Genomic DNA, 6710 nt, shown 5'->3' with positions numbered 1-6710 from the left:
GCCACGAGTATGTATTTGTTACCGAAAGAGGATGGAAAAGGTCCCATGAAGTCTATTCCCCACACGTCGAAGATCTCTACTTCCAAAATACCTTTTTGTGGCATCTCGTCACGTCTAGATATGTTTCCCGTGCGTTGACATCTGTCACATTCCTTAATAGCCGCATGTACGTCCTTCCATATAGTTGGCCAATAAAAGCCGGCTTGTAGGATTTTAGAGCAGGTCTTGGATGTACTTGTGTGTCCACCATAAGGAGCGGAGTGGCAGTGTTGGATTATATTTTCTACCTCTTCTTCGGGTATACATCGACGGAAAATACCATCGGGGCCTCTTTTGAAAAGTAAGGGATCATCCCAGTAATAGTGTTTTATGTCGTAGAAGAATCGTTTCTTCTGTTGGTAAGATAAAGTAGGTGGAACTATTCCGACAGCTAAATAATTGACGAGATCAGCGTACCATGGTGTGGCAGATATAGCTAAAGTGGTTTCTACTTGCATGTCGGAGTTGTTCTCTTCCAAAGTAGCTATAAGTTTGTCATACGAGAAATCATCATTAATTGATGTTCTTTCCGGTTCAAGGTTCTCAAGTCTAGAGAGATGGTCTGCTACTACGTTTTCAGTTCCTTTCTTGTCCTTGATTTCTAAGTCGAATTCTTGTAGCAACAAGATCCATCTTAGGAGTCTAGGTTTAGCATCCTTTTTTGTTAAAAGGTACTTGATAGCAGCGTGATCAGTGTAAACTATTATTTTAGCTCCAACCAAGTAAGAACGAAATTTATCTAGCGCAAATACCACTGCTAGGAGTTCTTTCTCGGTAGTGGCGTAATTCATTTGCGCTTCATCCAGGGTTCTGCTTGCGTAATATATAACGTGAAGCTTTTTATCCTGGCGTTGTCCTAACACAGCACCTACAGCATAATCGCTAGCATCACACATTATTTCGAATGGTTCATTCCAGTCTGGTGTCTGCATTATGGGTGCGGAGATCAATGCTTGCTTAAGCGTTTGAAATGCTTTTAAACAGTTATCGTCGAATATGAATTCGGCATCTTTCATCAACAGTCCGGTTAAAGGTTTAGTTATCTTAGAGAAGTCTTTGATGAATCGTCGGTAAAAACCGGCGTGTCCTAAAAAGCTTCGTACTTCTCTCACGGTTCTTGGGGGTTGAAGATTTTCGATTACCTCTATTTTGGCTTTGTCTACTTCAATTCCTCTGTTCGAGATGATGTGTCCTAAAACAATTCCTTCTTGTACCATAAAGTGGCACTTTTCCCAATTAAGTACTAAGTTTACTTTTACACATCGCTCAAGAACTCTTTCCAGGTTTTCAAGGCATTCTTCGAAACTTTGTCCGTATACAGAAAAGTCATCCATAAATACTTCCATGATGTTTTCGAGAAAGTCGGCAAAAATTGCCATCATGCATCTTTGAAAGGTTGCAGGGGCATTACACAGACCAAACGGCATTCGTCTATAAGCGAAGGTACCAAAAGGGCACGTGAACATTGTCTTTTCTTGGTCATCAGGGTAAATTGGTATTTGAAAGAAGCCTGAATAACCGTCTAGATAACAGAAATGTGAATGTTTTGCTAATCGTTCTAACATTTGGTCAATGAATGGTAAAGGGAAATGATCTTTTCGGGTTGCTTTGTTTAGTTTCCTATAATCAATGCACATTCTCCATCCTGATTCGATTCGTTTAGTTATAGTTTCCCCTTTTTCGTTTTCAATAACGGTTATGCCTCCTTTCTTAGGTACAACGTGCACAGGACTAACCCATTTGCTATCAGATATAGGATATATAATACCTGCTTCCAATAACTTGGTTATTTCCTTTTTTACTACCTCACTTAGGATCGGATTTAGTCTTCTCTGGTGTTCCCTAGAGGTTTTACAGTCTTCTTCTAACATGATGCGGTGCATACAAATAGAAGGACTTATTCCTTTAAGATCGGTGATGTGGTACCCTAGTGCGGTTGGATACTTCCTTAAGATATGTAAGAGTTTTTCTGTTTCGAGTCTCCCTAGATCTGCATTAACTATCACAGGTCGTTCGAGTTCTAAGTCTAGGAATTCATATCTCAGATTTTTGGGAAGTGTTTTCAGGTCAGGGGTTGGTTTGTTAAGACATTGCGTAGGATCCGGTGTTATTGCTAAACATTGGTATGATTTGTCTTCTACAAGGCAGTCAGGTGATTTGTCTTCTCCTGACTCTGCTTCTTTTATGCATTCATCGATGATATCCATGAAGTAACATGTATCTTCTATTGCAGGTGATTTCAAGAATTTGGAAAGAATGAACTCAATTTTCTCTTCACCTACTTCGAAGGTGAGTCGTCCTCGTTTTACGTCTATGATTGCACCGGCAGTTGCTAAGAATGGTCTTCCCAGTATAATGGGCGTAATATCATCTTCTCTAATGTCCATAATTGTAAAATTAGTGGGAATGTAGAATTGACCTATGCGTACGGGAACGTTTTCAAGGATTCCTACAGGATATTTGATGGAACGATCTGCTAGTTGCACAGACATTCTGGTTGGTCTTAATTCTCCCATTTCCAGTTTCTTACATATGGATAAAGGCATAACGCTAATTCCGGCTCCTAAATCGCATAAGGCTTTGTCGATGACAAATTTTCCTATGTGACAGGGTATAGAGAAACTACCTGGATCCTTGAGTTTAGGGGGCATGTTTTGGATTATAGCGCTACATTCGGCAGGGAGTGTAACGGTTTCGCTATCCTCAAGTTTCCTCTTATTAGAAAGGATTTCTTTTAAGAATTTAGCATATGAGGGCATCTGCGTAATAGCTTCGGTGAACGGAATTGTAACGTTTAATTGTTTAAGGAGATCAACAAATTTTCTAAATTGGCCCGCATCTTTGGTTTTAACAAGCCTTTGAGGGTAAGGTATAGGTGGTTTGTAAGGTGGTGGAGGTACATAAGGTTCCTTCTTTTCTAGGGTTCCCTTATTACTCTCTTCCTTTTCCTTAGGTTCACTTTCCTCAGTTGATTTCTTAGGGTTTTGGTTTTCTATCCTTGGATCAGACGGTCCTTCCACTTCCGTTCCACTTCTTAATATAATTGCATGAGCTTGGCTTCTCGGATTAGGTTGGGGCTGTCCAGGTGCGTACAAAGCATTATTACTCTTATATGAAAAGTTTGGATGGTTCTTCCAATTTGAGTTATAGGTATTCGAGTAAGGGCTTCCTTGAGCATAGTTTACTTGCTCTGCTTGGATTCCTGTCAAGAGTTGACAGTCCGTAGGAGTGTGGCCTTGGATTCCACAGACCTCGCAATTCTGAGTTATAGCAACCACGGCGGCTGGAGGTGATACGTTTAAACTTTCAATTTTCTGGACCAAAGCATCCACTTTTGCGTTAACGTGATCAAGGTTACTTATCTCGTACATGCCAATTTTCGTTTGAGGTTTTTCCACCGTTGTTCGTTCGGTTCCCCACTGATAGTGGTTTTGGGCCATGCTCTCGATAAGCTGGTAAGCATCAGCATAAGGTTTGTTCATCAATGCACCACCTGCAGTGGCGTCTATTGTTAACCTTGTGTTGTATAAGAGACCATTATAAAATGTGTGAATTACTAACCAGTCTTCCAAACCATGGTGTGGGCAAAGTCTCATCATGTCTTTGTATCTTTCCCATGCTTCGAAAAGAGACTCGTTGTCTTTCTGTTTAAATCCGTTTATCTGGGCTCTTAACATAGCTGTTTTGCTTGGCGGAAAGTATCGGGCAAGAAAAACTTTCTTCAACTCGTTCCATGTGGTGACTGAGTTGGAAGGGAGAGATTGAAGCCATCTTCTAGCGCTATCTCTTAATGAGAAAGGAAAAAGACGAAGTCGAATTGCCTCTGAAGTGACACCATTAGCTTTAACAGTATCAGCGTATTGAACAAATACGGATAAATGAAGGTTTGGATCCTCGGTAGGATTTCCAGAGAATTGGTTCTGTTGCACCGCCTGCAACAGCGAAGGTTTAAGTTCGAAGTTGTTTGCTTCGATTGCGGGCGGAGCAATACTTGAATGCGGCTCATCTTGCGATGGAGCGGCGTAATCTCTAAGAGCACGAGCTGGTTCTGCCATCTCGGTTATCGAAGGAAAAAGGTTTTTGAAATCAGGAAGTTCTATAGGAGGGAGATTGTTTGCAGCACGATATTCCCGAATTCGTCGTAAGACTCGGAGATATAGTTCGATATCGTTGATTCGTAAATAGAGCGGTTCGCCTTGTGAGCGAGTGCGTGGCATACAAATCAACGAAAGAAAGAATAGAAGAAAAAGAAATCTTAGTCTCTACAGCGTAACGGAAGAGTTACGATATCGATTAAATAAAAGTCCCCGACAACGGCGCCAAAAACTTGATCGCTCGACTTCGTGAGTCGAATTTGGGGTACAAACTGCAAGTGCACAGTTCTATCGCGTAGTTTTAAAAGATATCGATCCCACAGGGACTTATGAATCGATATACCGTTTTCTAAGGTTACTACGTAAAGCTAAGGTGAATAGTGGTTGATTGTTTGGGGGGCGAAGCTAAAAACTAAACTAAGATCTAGATTAAATATTAATAAAGCGGATATCGGTATGCAGTTCGTCGTAATTAGGGACTCAATTCTTTGTCGGTTTCTTGGTTTTAAAATAAATCGTTTCAGTTAACTTTATTGATTAAAGGTTTTATCTCAAACTCTCGCTCTGTTGAATAAACCATGATTTTATGTTAATGTAGCTGTCACTTATAATTAAGTCAAAAACCACTTTTTGAAAGTAATAAAGTTGCAGAAACTCTTTTTAAGAAAACACTGACCGTTTTAAACACCCTTATCTCAAACTCTCGCTCTGTTGACTTAGGTTATACAATTAAACCCGAATGCTTAACTCTCGTCCTCACATTCAATCTTTAAAAATACTTTTTGGAAAAGGTCAGAATTTAATTAACTCTAAAACTTTCTCTCGCCCTGATCTAGAATTAATGCCTAATTTACACTGTCCAGTTAAAACCTCAAACTCTCGCTCTATTGATTTTAACTTCTTTATGTCTTTTACTTTGGTAAAAAATCTTGTTATTAAACCTGTAAATTGAGACCGTAAAAAGATTGATTTTAATTTTAAGTTTAATTAGACCGACTTAGTCTTGATCCCTTATTTCGCTTACTTTACATACCGATATCTAGGCGAATTAGCCAGACATGCTAAACAAACAGAAATACATATCATGCATAAACAGACTCATCACAGGCAGATAATATAAATAAATAATAAAACAAAGCATTAAATAATGATTAAAGAACCTGAATGCGTTAAACAATAGTCTTGAACACTCCACCACAAGCCGGTAGGATTTGTTCTTGGATTCTTCAATTAAACAATAAATTAAACCAAGGAAATAAAACTAGAATCTAACGTAAGGTTAGATCCGATAAAAAGTTACACAATAGTTTCCGGTGTAGAAACTATTATGCGAAAAATATCTAAATGCTAAAAAGGGAAAGGTAAATTGCAAGGGAAAAAGAATGTAGAACTTGCAAAAGAAATAAATAAATAAACAATGTTAAGTTGCTGGAAAAGAAAATTGCAGAAGCGTAAAAAGAAAGAAAATTGGAAAAGCTTCGGCAGCGTGAGCGTGGAAAAACCGAGGAACCCTTTTAGGTTTTTGAAGTAGCTATTTATATTGGTGTTGGTAACTGCTTTTCGTTTCCCCAGGGTCTTCAACGTGGCTAAATGCATGGCGTGGATATAGGACACAAACTCCTCAACGTCTCTTCAAGTCTTCTGAGGGCGTCACTTGCGCCAAAAAGATAGTGGAATGGTGTGACGCTCGTTACACCATGTGTGACGTCCGTCACAAGGCTGTTTTGTGTGACGCTCGTCACGCCCCCTGTGACGTCCGTCACAGGCACAGCATTGGTTTCTTGTGCGCTTTGGGCTGGGCTTTGGCCTTTGGTTCTTTTTCTCTCCTTTTTGCACCTCCTTTTCTTCCATTTTTACTTGTGCTTCAAAATAGGCTACCTGAGACAAATAGGAAGAAAATACCACGTAATATCTTATAAAATGCAGTAAACCGAAATAAATAGTCATAGAATTTAATGGAATTAAGTCCTAAAATATGGTATAATTTCGTGTTATCAAAAATCCGGCCACCCATTACAGAGCAAAAGAGTTTAATAAAAATTAAAAACAAGGACATGAAAATAAAGCTCGTGTGATTGAGATCGTCACTGTACCATTGGATCTTCCTCACTCTTCCTATATTGAGAGAAACATGAGGAAGAAGATCATGGTGTTCAAACTGTAAGCTCATGAAATGGTGAATTGTAAGCACCAATGGCTTGCCTCAAGTGTGAGGACTTCAGAAAACCACACAAACACAAGGATACTACATTGAATTGAGAGTTCTAGATCCAAAAGTTTGAATGTATACCTCTGAATTGAAGCACTTCAGGCCACAAATCCTTCAAGGTCTTGGCTTCTCTTTGCTCTAGGGATGCAGTGGAAGTGAAAGGCTAAGGAATTAAGCTTTGAAGATCAGCTAATGATGCTCAATTTCAAGCTCGAAAGTGAGAAAAAATTTGAACAAATTCCTTTGGTATGGCTATCGTTTCAATGTTGCAGTAACTCAGATCTCCAAAAGGTTGATGAATGAATGAGAGGGAACCTCTATTTATAGCTGAAAGTCTCAAATGATCACACTTCTTTCATGTGCATGGC

The 6710-nt window shown here is 39.4% G+C and overlaps 1 pseudogene; it reads left to right on the top strand.

Annotated features, from left to right (window-relative positions):
• Window positions 1-3609: 3609 nt before the first annotated feature.
• On the top strand, window positions 3610-3709 carry LOC127089249 (uncharacterized; annotated as a pseudogene).
• The last annotated feature ends 3001 nt before the right edge of the window (window positions 3710-6710 follow it).

The sequence above is a fragment of the Lathyrus oleraceus genome, chromosome 5 (genome assembly GCF_024323335.1).
Source record: "Lathyrus oleraceus cultivar Zhongwan6 chromosome 5, CAAS_Psat_ZW6_1.0, whole genome shotgun sequence".
Taxonomy (NCBI): domain Eukaryota; kingdom Viridiplantae; phylum Streptophyta; class Magnoliopsida; order Fabales; family Fabaceae; genus Lathyrus; species Lathyrus oleraceus.
This window is presented reverse-complemented; position numbering and strand designations above follow the sequence as displayed.